At 43.7% G+C, this 12125-nt stretch overlaps 1 long non-coding RNA gene across 4 annotated transcripts in view; it reads right to left on the bottom strand.

The window, feature by feature from the left end:
* LOC110505293 overlaps positions 1 to 12125 on the bottom strand; it is a 34173-nt gene that overhangs the window by 15345 nt on the left and 6703 nt on the right. The window contains exons 2-5 of one of the 4 annotated variants that reach the window (XR_005039578.1): positions 2532 to 2638; positions 1707 to 2266; positions 1404 to 1617; positions 1019 to 1171 (exon numbers count right to left, since the gene is read on the bottom strand). This is a non-coding gene — a long non-coding RNA (uncharacterized LOC110505293). Of the gene's footprint in view, positions 1 to 271; positions 1172 to 1403; positions 1618 to 1706; positions 2267 to 2531; positions 2639 to 12125 lie in introns of those variants that run through there. The other 3 variants (XR_002470726.2, XR_005039577.1, XR_005039579.1) reach the window with 3 other exon arrangements.

Here is a 12125-nt window from a genome sequence, read left to right as displayed (position 1 = left end):
AATCCACAGTTGAAACAATAACAAAGTTGCGTCTTTTGGTTAAAAAGCTGAGGGATGGGCCTGGAGAAAGGTATCCACTCTCAGATTAAGACCGCTATGGATGCAAGGACTGACCATCCATGATATCACAATTATTGTTTTAACCATGTTCTGTGAGGCTATAAGGGTGTTTGTTTACATTTATGTTTTCAAACATTGGAGAAAAACAAGCTTATATTTTGGGTTCTCATGGGGTGTGATAGTTGAACTAAGCTCATGAGGCATTCATAGGTTTTATTCTTCAATAGGTATATATATATAATTAATTTACAAGTAACAAAAATGGATGTAGTGTCCTCCCAAGTGGCACAGCGGTCTAAAGCACTAGAGGTGTCAGTACAGATCCAGGTTTGATCCAGAGGCGGTGCACTATTGGCACAGGGTCGTCCAAGTTAGGGGAAGGTTTGGCTGGCTGGGATGTCCTTGTCCAATCGCGCTCTAGCGACTCCTTGTGACGGCCGGGCACATGCACGCTGATTTCGGTTGCCAGCTATACTGCGTTTCCACCAACACATTCGTGTGGCTGGCTTCCAGGTTGAGCGAGCAGTGTGTCAAGAAGCAGTGCGGCTTGGCGGGGTTGTGTTTTGGAGGATACATGTCCCTCGACCTTCGCCTCTCCCTAGTCCCTACGGGAGTTGCAGCGATGGGACAAGACTAACTAACTATGGATATCACGAAAATGTTGGTAAGTACAAAAAATCAAAAATATGGATCTACCAACTACAAATTTCCCCTTTGTGTCTATCAAAACTGCTCGAGTTTGAGCATGTGTTCATTAGGCCTGTGGATAATTTTTTTGTTGGCACAAATTAGATTTAATATTAAAAGCCCCACTCGTGTTCTTAAATTAAACTTGTTTTTGACCGTATGGAGCACATTATTACCACAGAGGAGTTTAGAAGGTAAGAACTTTTATTCCATAGGCTGGGATCTGCAGCTGTTACAGGGGTAATAACATGGAAACAAGTTTTAAACTCACTGGACTAGGCTTGATGAGGAATCCCAGAGTTTCCTCACCTGAAGACTATGTCCAGATAGAAGTCTCTGGCGGCCCGAATGCAGGCCACGGAGCGGCGAAGCGGGACTTGAAAGGCCGTGGGTGGAACATACTCAGCAGGGAGTGAATGAGAACCTGTGGGGAAACAAACACAGTCACTGCTATGATCATGTATTTCATTCAAACAAATTTGATACAATTTGCTGCTGATAACACTAGACAGACTATACTGAGTTAATAATAATGTAGACGTATCATAGTCAAAGTAACACTTAGTCTTTGCTAAGGGTTTATGTGAGGATTATTATTATTTTTTAAATCAAACTGAATATGAAAGATCAGATACAGTCACTTCCAGAGACAGTACCTTTTTTCCTCGTGGTGCAGAAGGGTGGTAGCGATTGTTTGGCAGGTACCCAGTGAATATGTTGAGCTCACTCTGAATGACCAACCAGGTGTATCCCAGCTCCCCTGTGTTTTTTGGGGGGCAGGAAGTCCCTGAACTGGCTGGCAGAGAAGGATGTGGAGGTCACAGCAGAATGCTACCAGGATCTCAGCCCACTCAGGGAACTATGGGTAACCTGGTGAGACAGACTTAATTGTGAAATCTGGATCACGTTATAGGGAAGACCCAGATGCAGACAGTGTCAAAGTAGCAAAAGTTTATTACTAGAACAGGGGGCAGGCAAAACGACAGGTCAAGGGCAGACAGAGGTCAGTATCCAGGGCAGGCAGAATGGTCAAAAACAGGAACTAGAAACATACAGGCGCAAGGGGAAAAATGGTGGTAGGCTTGACAAACAAACAAAACAAACTGGCAACAGACAGAGAACACGGAGAGATGGGAGACACCTGGTGGCGGGTGGAGACAAGCACAGAGACAGGTGAAACCATCTGAGGCTTTCTCTGCTAACTGTTGGAATGCCTATTTGAACCTTATTCTCTTTTTTGTCATTTATCACCATAAGTAATTTCATACTTTATAACCCAGTCATAGACAGCAGTAAAACGTTTACAAGGTAGGATGTAATCTATTCTTGAGCTGGATTACAAATAACTTTAGCTTAAATCACAGTAAGGCAAAACCCAGTAATTATGCGAGTGTTTTGCTGGGTCTACTCTTCATCATTTTGTCAAGCTGCAGAGGTTGCATCTTGGACTCCAGGGTTAGGGTCTCTCCATTAGGGTCATCGGTCACTTGCTCCTCAAAATCCACTGGATGTGTGATCCCTGCGGGAAGGTGCGCAAGAGGTCACCAACAAATGATTGTGTGTGTGTTGGGTTTAATAATAAATGGTATTTAGCTGACACTTTTATGCAAAGCAACTTAGTCATGCATGCGTTCCCGGGACCACGTATGGGTGGTACCAGGAATTGAACTCACTATCCTGGCATTGCAAGTGCCATGCTCTACTAACTGATTTACAGAGAACCAGAAAGATGAAGCATATTGGATTTTAACGTGTTAGGATGCATAGCAAGGCTGGTGGTGAACCTGTGAGTTTCTCTGTGATGGTTTGAACTGAGGAAAGGGTCATGGTCTTTGTCCAAGGAGGAGAAGAGAAAGAGGCCCTCTGCACCCAGTGCTTTCTCTGCCACTTCCTGTTGGAGGAACACACAATGAGAGCACCTTTTGTCTTGTGTCATTTCTCACGCTCCAGTGACATTGAATTTAATGCCCCACACAATATGTTTGGGACAGATCATAGTACATTTTTGTAACCCCAACTTCTAAGAGCTCTACAATTATGAAAACATTGTTTTGGATAAATAAATATTGCACTCGAGCAGCTACAATGTATCAGTTTATTAAAATGTACCAAAGTAGTGTACTGGGAGTTGAAAGAAAACATGGCAAGGAAGTGAGGGGATTCGTTTCTGGCGATTTGAGCTTCCGAGTGGCACAGCGGTCTAAGGCACTATCTCAGTGCTGGAGACGTCACTACGGACACCCTGGTTTGAATCCAGGCTGTATCACAACTTGCTGTGATTGGGAGTCCCATAGGGTGGCGCACAATTGGCCCAGCGTCGTGTAGGCCGTCACTGTAAATAAGAAATTGTTCTTAACTGACTTGCCTAGTTAAATAAAAATACGGAATGATGCTGAGCCTCTGATTTTTCCTCTCAAAATGTATGCCAAACAAAAACCATTGATTACAATGTTAAACAAATCATACAACTCTATGCCCAATGACTATTTCCACTAACAATTTTGCAAAAACACATGCAATTGAAGAACAGTGCACATGTAAAGTTTTGTGACAGAATGACAGTAAAATCTCCCTCAGTTTGTGACCAAGTTTTCCAAAAACTCTTAATGTCTATTCTGAATTAAGATTCAAAAGATGGCTGCAGAAAGAATGAAGTGTCTGTTACGGGTTTCTTCCTGGGAAGGAGAGGCGGACCAAAATGCAGCGTGGTTATTATTAAACATCTTTAGTTAAAGACGAAAACGTAAACACTATACAAATACAAAATAAGACAACGTGGAAAACAGTCCTAACTGGTGCAAAACACAGAGACAGGAACAATCACCCACAAAATACCTAAAGAATATTTTCCTGCCTAAATATGGTTCCCAATCAGAGACAACGATAAACACCTGCCTCTGATTGAGAACCACTCCAGGCAAACAGACTTACCTAGAATACTTAACTAAACACAATCCCATAACCTACAAAACCCCTAGACAAAACACACCACATAAATCATCCATGTCACACCCTGGCCTGACCAAAATAATAAAGAAAACACAAAATACTAAGGCCAGGGCGTGACAGTGTCAGCTATGAAATGACACCTTGGGCTCTATTTTAACAAACCTAAAAACACATTGGTAAATCTGGGTGTGTGTCAGAAATATGTTTGCGGAAATTATGAGGACAAGAGCTGGAGGTGACGTAAAATGGCTGGATTTTGATGAATAAATGAATTATAGGTGTGACAACGGCTTGGCCACCTTCGTGGCTCAATACTGCATGTAATTGTCTCAAATTCTGTAGGTTATTGACTATCTTTGCTTTGTCATCAACTTCAATTCATCTGGGGACACGGAATATTCTCTTTCTAGTCTGTTGTAGATTGATACAGTTTATTAAATAGCATAGGCTACAGTAACAAGTAAAAAAAAGTCACCAGATCGTCGTTCAGTCATATGTATAGCCTACATGGAGGGGTTTTTACGCACATCTAAAATAGTGTACAATCACATACGTAGATAAAAAAAAAGGTGATGCTCCCAACTTGATCTTTTAATAAAGCTTTGGTGATTAAGATTTATTTCAAAGCAGTCTAAGGAGCCAAACCCTTTGACAGTCTTAACTACTTGGCGAATGCATTGAGCAGGACCAAAAAAACAACCTACAAGGAAATGGCACAAAAAGCACAGAAATTCAATTAAATTCAAGGGCTTTATTAGCATGGGAAACATATTTTAACTTTGCCAAAGCAAGTGAAGTAGACAAAACAAAAAGTAAAAAAGTGAAATAAACAATACAAATGAACAGTAAACATTACACTCAAAGTTCCAAAAGAAAATACATTTCAAATGTCATATATATACAATGTTGTAACGATGTGTAAATAGTTAAAGTACAAAAGGGAAAATAAAAACATAAATATGTAAATACAAATATGGGTTGTATTTATAAAAGGTGATTGTTCTTCACTGGTTGCCCTTTTCTTGTGGCAACAGGTCACAAATCTTGCTGCCGTGATGGCACACTGGTATTTCACCAAGTATGTATTGGAGTTTATCGAAATTGGGTTTATTTTCTAATTCTTTGTGGATCTGTGTAATGTGAGGTAAATATGTCTCATATATGGTCATACATTTGGCAGGAGGTTAGGAAGTGCAGCTCAGTTTCCACCTCATTTTGTGAGCAGTGTGTACATATCCTATCTTCTCTTGAGAGCCAGGTCTGCCTACTGCAGCCTTTCTCAATAGCAAGGCTATGCTCACTGAGTCTGTACATAGTCAAAGTGTTCCTTAAGTTTGGGTCAGTCACAGTGGTCAGGTATTCTGCCACTGTGTATTCTCTGTTTAGGGCCAAATACCATTCTAGTTTGCTGTTTTTTTTGTTAATTCTTTTCAATGTGTCAAGTAATTATATATAGTTTTTCTCATTCATTTCTTGGGTATAATTGTGTTGCTGTCCTGGGCTCTGTGGGGTGTTTGTTTGTGAACAGTGCCCCAGGACCAGCTTACTTAAGGGACTCTTCTCCAGGTTAATCTCTCTGTAGGTGATGGCTTTGTTGTGGAAGGTTTGGGAATCGCTTCCTTTTAGGTGGTTGTAGAATTTAACTGCTCTTTTCTGGATTTTGATAATCAGCGAGTATCGGCCTAATTCTGTTCTGCATGCATTATTTGGTGTTTGTCCCATTTTGTTAATTCTTGGTTGGTGAGCGGACCCCAGACCTCACAACCATAAAGGGCAATGGGTTCTATAACTGATTCAAGTATCTTTTGCCAGATCCTAATCGGTATGTCGAATTTTATGTTCCTTTTGATGGCATAGAAGGCCCTTCTTGCCTTGTCTGTCAGCTCGTTCACAGCTTTGTGGAGGTTACCTGTGGCGCTGATGTTTTTTATTTTATTTCACCTTTATTTAACCAGGTAGGCTAGTTGAGAACAAGTTCTCATTTACAACTGCGACCTGGCCAAGATAAAGCATAGCAGTGTGAACAGACAATAACACAGAGTTATACATGGACTAAACAATAAACAAGTCAATAACACAGTAGAAAATAAAGAGTCTATATACATTGTGTGCAAAAGTCATGAGGATGTAGGCGAATAATTACAATTTAGCAGATTAACACTGGAGTGATAAAAGATCAGATGGTCATGTGCAGGTAGAGATACTGGTGTGCAAAAGATCAGAAAAGTAAATAAATAAAAACAGTATGGGGATGAGGTAGGTAGGGAGATAAGTCTCCAACTTCAGCAATTTTTGCAATTTGTTCCAGTCACAGGCAGCACAGAACTGGAAGGAAAGGCGGCCAAATGAGGTGTTGGCTTTAGTGATGATCAGTGAGATACACCTGCTGGAGCGCGTCCTACGGGTGGGTGTTACCATCGTGACCTGTGAACTGAGATAAGGCGGAGCTTTACCTAGCATGAACTTGTAGATGACCTGGAGCCAATGGGTTTGGCGACGAATATGTAGCGAGGGACAGCCGACTAGAGCATACAGGTCGCAGTGGTGGGTGGTATAAGGTGCTTTAGTAACAAAACGGATGGAACTGTGATAAACTGCATCCAGTTTGCTGAGTAGAATATTGGAAGCTATTTTGTAGATGACATTGCCGAAGTCAAGGATCGGTAGGATAGTCAGTTTTATTAGGGTAAGTTTGCCGGCGTGAGTGAAGGAGGCTTTGTTGCAAAATAGAAAGCCGACTCTAGATTTGATTTTAGATTGGAGATGTTTGATATGAGTTTGGAAGGAGAGTTTACAGTCTAGCCAGACACCTAGGTACTTATAGATGTCCACATATTCTAGGTCAGAACCATCCAGGGTGGTGATGCTAGTCGGGCGTAGGCAGCGAACGGTTGAAAAGCATGCATTTGGTTTTACTAGCGTTTAAGAGCAGTTGGAGGCCACAGAAGGAGCGTTGTATGGCATTGAAGCTTGTTTGGAGGTTAGAGAGCACCATGTCCAAGGAAGGGCCAGAAGTATACAGAATGGTGTCGTCTGCATAGAGGTGGATCAGGGAATTTCCCGCAGCAAGAGCAACATCATTGATATATACAGAGAAAAGAGTCGGCCCGAGAATTGAACCCTGTGGCACCCCCATAGAGACTGCCAGAGGACCGGACAACATGCCCTCTGATTTGACACACTGAACTCTGTCTGCAAAGTAGTTGGTGAACCAGGCAAGGCAGTCATTAGAAAAACCGAGGCTACTGAGTCTGCCGATAAGAATATGGTGATTGACAGAGTCGAAAGCCTTGGCCAGGTTGATGAAGACGGCTGCACAGTACTGTCTTTTATCGATGGCGGTTATGATATCGTTTAGTACCTTGAGCGTGGCTGAGGTGCACCCGTGACCGGCTCGGAAACCAGATTGCACAACGGAGAAGGTACGGTGGGATTCGAGATGGTCAGTAACCTGTTTGTTGACTTGGCTTTCGAAGACCTTAGATAGGCAGGGCAGGATGGATATAGGTCTGTAACAGTTTGGGTCCAGGATGACCGCGGCAGCTTTCCAATCCTTGGGGATCTCAGACGATATGAAAGAGAGGTTGAACAGGCTGGTAATAGGGGTTGCGACAATGGGGGCGGATAGTTTCAGAAATAGAGGGTCCAGATTGTCAAGCCCAGCTGATTTGTACAGGTCCAGGTTTTGCAGTTCTTTCAGAACATCTGCTATCTGGATTTGGGTAAAGGAGAAGCTGGGGAGGCTTGGGCGAGTAGCTGCGGGGGGGGGGGGGGGGGGGGGGTCGGTAGCAGGCGGCAACAGTGAGAGACTTATTTCTGGAGAGATTAATTTTTTTAATTAGAAGTTCGGACTATTTGGGTATGGACCTGGAAAGTATGACATTACTTTGCAGGCTAACTCCTCCCCCTTTGGCAGTTCTATCTTGATGGAAAATGTTATAGTTGGGTATGGAAATCTCAGAATTTTTGGTGGCCTTCCTAAGCCAGGATTCAGACACGGCAAGGACATCAGGGTTGGCGGAGTATGCTAAAGCAGTGAGTAAAACAAACTTAGGGAGGAGGTTTCTGATGTTGACATGCATGAAACCAAGGCTTTTTCGATCACAGAAGTCAACAAATGAGGGTGCCTGGGGACATGCAGGGCCTGGGTTTACCTCCACATCACCCGCAGAACAGAGGAGGAGTAGGATGAGGGTGCGGCTAAAGGCTATCAAAACTGGTCGCCTAGAGCGTTGGGGACAAAGAATAAAAGGAGCAGATATCTAGGCGTGGTAGAATATATTCAGGGCATAATGCGCAGACAGGGGTATAGTGGGGTGCGGGTACAGCGGAGGTAAGCCCAGGCACTGGAGAGGTTGTATCTCTGGACATGCTGGTTGTAATGGGTGAGGTCACCGCATGTGTGGGAGGTGGGACAAGGGAGGTATCAGAGGTATGAAGAGTGGAACTAGGGGCTCCATTGTAAACTAAAACAATGATAACTGACCTGAACAACAGTATACAAGGCATATTGACATTTGGGAGAGACATACAGCGAGGCATAAAGTAAACGCAGGTGTTGATTGGGAGAGCTAGCTAAAACAACAGGTGGGACAACAACAGCTAATCAGCTAACACAACAACAGCAGGTAAAATGGCGATGACTAGGCAGAGAGGGTCGGATTAACTACACACAGAGCCTGAGTTCGCGGCTGGGGCCGACAGATAAAAAATAAACAAACAGAATGGAGTACCGTGATTAATGGACAGTCCAGCAGGCACCAGCTATGTAGCCAAGTGATCATAGTTTTGGCCGAGGTATGTATAGTTCTTTGTGTGCTCAAGGGCAACAGTGTCTAGATGGAATTTGTATTTGTGGTCCTGGCGACTGGACATTTTTTGGAACACCATTATTTTTTGTCTTACTGAGATTTACTGTCAGGGCCCAGGTCTGGCAGAATCTGTGCAGAAGATCTAGGTGCTGCTGTCTTGTTCCATGTGCATAGGGGCACTGTGCGTCACAGCTGGATAGGCTGTGCTTCCATTGTCAAAATCCATGCCATAACCAACTGCTTTACCACTAAGACCAGCTTTTGGATGGTCTTAAATAACCCCAACAGCGCTGCCTGAAATTAGCACACTAAAGAACACACCTCGGCTACTTGCACCCCTCTCACTTCAGCACAAGCAAGCTTATAAAACCAATCCTGGCGCTAGGGTTTGAAAACAGAAGAGAGCTGGCATTAACAGGTTGAAATTGCAAACGAGTGTGCGTTTGACAATTGCGCTTGCTTAAATGGCAGCCGACAATATAGCCCCTTGAGTTTGAAAAAAAAAATATTTTGATTATTGAACTACAGTAAGTGAAGGGGATTAACACCTGACAACAGAATGACGGTAACATAATTAAATCCAAATAACTTCCCAGATCTTCATTGTAAAGGGTTTAAACACTGTTTCCCATGCTTGTTCAATGAACCATAAACAATTAATTAACATGCACCTGTGGAACGGTCGTTAAAACACTAACCGTTTACAGATGGTAGGCAATTAAGGTCACAGTTATGGAAACTTGGGACACTAAAGAGGCCTTTCTACTGACTCTGAAAAACACCAAAATAAAATGCCTAGGGTCCCTGCTCATCTGCGTGAACGTGCCTTACGACTGCAGATGTGGCCAGGGCAATAAATTGCAATGTCGGTACTGAGAAGCCTAAGACAGCGCTACAGGACGTACAGCTGATCGTCCTCTCAGTGGCAGACCACGTGTAACACCTGCACAGGATCGGTACATCTGAACATCACACCTGCGGGACAGGTACAGGATGGCAACAACTGCCCGAGTTACACCAGGAACGCACAATCCCTCCATCAGTGCTCAGACTGTCCGCAATAGGCTGAGAGAAGCTGGACTGAGGGCTTGTAGGCCTGTTGTAAGGCAGGTCCTCACCAGACATCACTGGCAACAACGTCGCCTACGGGCACAAACCCACCGTTGCTGGACCAGACTGTCATTGTTGTACAATGGCAAGCGAACAGCCCGGATCTCAATCCCATTGAGCACGTCTGAGTCCTGTTGGATCGGAGGGTGAGGGCTAGGGCCATTCCCACCAGAAATGACCCAGAACTTGCAGGTGCCTTGGTGGAAGAGTGGGGTAACATCTCACAGCAAGAACTGGCAAATCTGGTGCAGTCCATGTCGGCCACACCAGATACTGACTGTTACTTTTGATTTTGACCCCCCCCCCCCCTTTTGTTCAGGGACACATTATTCCATTTAAGTTAGTCACATGTCTGTAGAACTTGTTCAGTTTATGTCTCAGTTGTTGAATCTTATGTTCATACAAATATTTACACATGTTAAGTTTGCTGAAAATAAACGCAGTTGACAGAGGACGTTTCTTTTTTTGCTGAGTTTGTTGCACACCCTTTTGTTTGTCCATTTTCATCTCACACGATTTTACATGAATTTTTCCAAATTTCAATAGCTCCTTGATCATGTGACCTACGGACTTCAAACAAGGTTCAGAATGTCAACTCAGTGGGCCTACACATTGCACACCCTTTAGTTTGTCCATTTTCTTTTCACATTAAATGTTAAATATTTATCAATGTTTCTAATTTCAATAGCTCCTTGGTCATGTGACGTACTGACCTCAAGGTTCAGAATGTCCACTGATTACCCTCCTATATTGCACAGCTTTTAGTTTGTCCATTTTCACCTCACACGATTTTACATACATTTTCCAAACTTTATCATTTCAATAGCTCCTTGGTAATGAGACCTACTGACCTCAAACTTCTTTCAGAATCTCCACGGACTGGCGGAGACGGGCGCCGTGAGGCATCCACTGTGGTAAAGTGACCAATCCCGGAGAAGCTGGCGGGAGCCCCAGGGAGAGCTCTCTTTTATTTGTGAAGGGCAGGGCGCCCTGGAATGGGTTCGCCCCAAGAGAGGGGCCCAAGCCCTGGAAAGTGTTGCGGCGAAGTCCGGTGAGCTCTCCCTGACCCTTAAAAAATCCGGGGGAAAGGGTGGAAATCTCATGCCGGGCCGTACTCATATCCGCAGTAGGTCTCCAAGGTGAACAGCCTCTGGCATGTTATAACAATGTAGGTAAGGGAAGTTGGCATTCTGAACCTTGTTTGAGGTCAGTAGGTCACATGACCAAGGAGCTATTTAAATTAGAAAGTTGGAAGAATTCAAGTAAAATTGTGTGAGATGGAAGGGGACAAAATAAAGGGTGTGCAATGTGTAGGCCCACTGAGTGTACCTTCTGAACCTTGTTTGAGGTCAGTAGGTCACATGACCAAGGAGACATAACTAGGAATACAAAAATCTCACATTTCCACATGTTTATAAGCTTTGCAAAGCGTATTAATGTCCAAATCATGAAAATAAGACCTGTGCAATGTCGTGCGCAAATTTTTCAACATCATGAAACTTATTTGGAGTCTGTGGCTCAAGTGATTTGAAAGCGCAAATATCCTACCTGAAACTGTCTTTACCTCGGTCAGGCAGCGGCAGGGACAACTGATTTAGTATGAATAGTGTAGCAATATTGTGGAAAAAACTATCACTTCTCTACGGTTTGCAAAAGTGCAGGGACAAGCAAGAGAAACAGAGTCCTGGCAATGGAAAATGCGTCAGCTGACTCAGAGCGGTGAGGATGTTCTGTGCATCACACTAGGGCCAAAGTCAGAGAGCATCAACGTGGTGCAGGAGAAAACCACAGACCCCAAGGCAGCTCTCTTTGCAACCATGCAGGTCAACAAAATGTCAGACTTCAGCTTGATTGTGGTGCTAGTTGTAATGTTATCCCTGCAAACCTCATAAAAGCCAGTCACATAGAGCCCTGCAGTCAGGTATTGGTGATGTATAAACAAGAGCACTCTGACGCCACTGGGGAAGTGCACACTTAAAGTGATCAATCCACACAATAAGAAAACCTACCGAGTTGAGCTCATCGTAGTCAACAAGAATGTGCACAGGCCCATTCTAGGCAGTAAGGCTATCCAGGCAATGGAGTTGATTACTGTGCAGCATCACAACATCCTGGCCATTGAGAAAACAACAGGATCCTGGACTAAAGAGCAAATTAAACAGGGGTACTCTGATGTATTCAAGGGAGATGGATGCTTACCCGGCAAAATGAAGCTGGAAGTGGATGAGCGAGTGGCGCCCGTCCAGCTGCCAAAGAGAAGAGTGCCAGTAGCGCTATATAAACCACTCAAAGAGGAGCTCAGTGGTCTAGAGAAAAGAAGGATGATAAAAGCAGTTGAAAAAAAGCACAGATTGGATTAGCAGCCTGATCGTAGTGAAGAAACCGCCAGGAAAGCTAAGAGTGTGTATTGATCCGAAACCTCTCAAGAGGAGCCATTACTCATTTCCCACTATTGAAGACGTGCTGCCAGATCTGAACAGAGCACGCGTGTTCTGTTTGATGTAAAAA

Source organism: Oncorhynchus mykiss, chromosome 25 (assembly GCF_013265735.2).
Source record: "Oncorhynchus mykiss isolate Arlee chromosome 25, USDA_OmykA_1.1, whole genome shotgun sequence".
NCBI classification, from domain to species: domain Eukaryota; kingdom Metazoa; phylum Chordata; class Actinopteri; order Salmoniformes; family Salmonidae; genus Oncorhynchus; species Oncorhynchus mykiss.
Note: the sequence above shows the minus strand (reverse complement) of the source record. Positions and strands in the feature narration are given on the sequence as shown.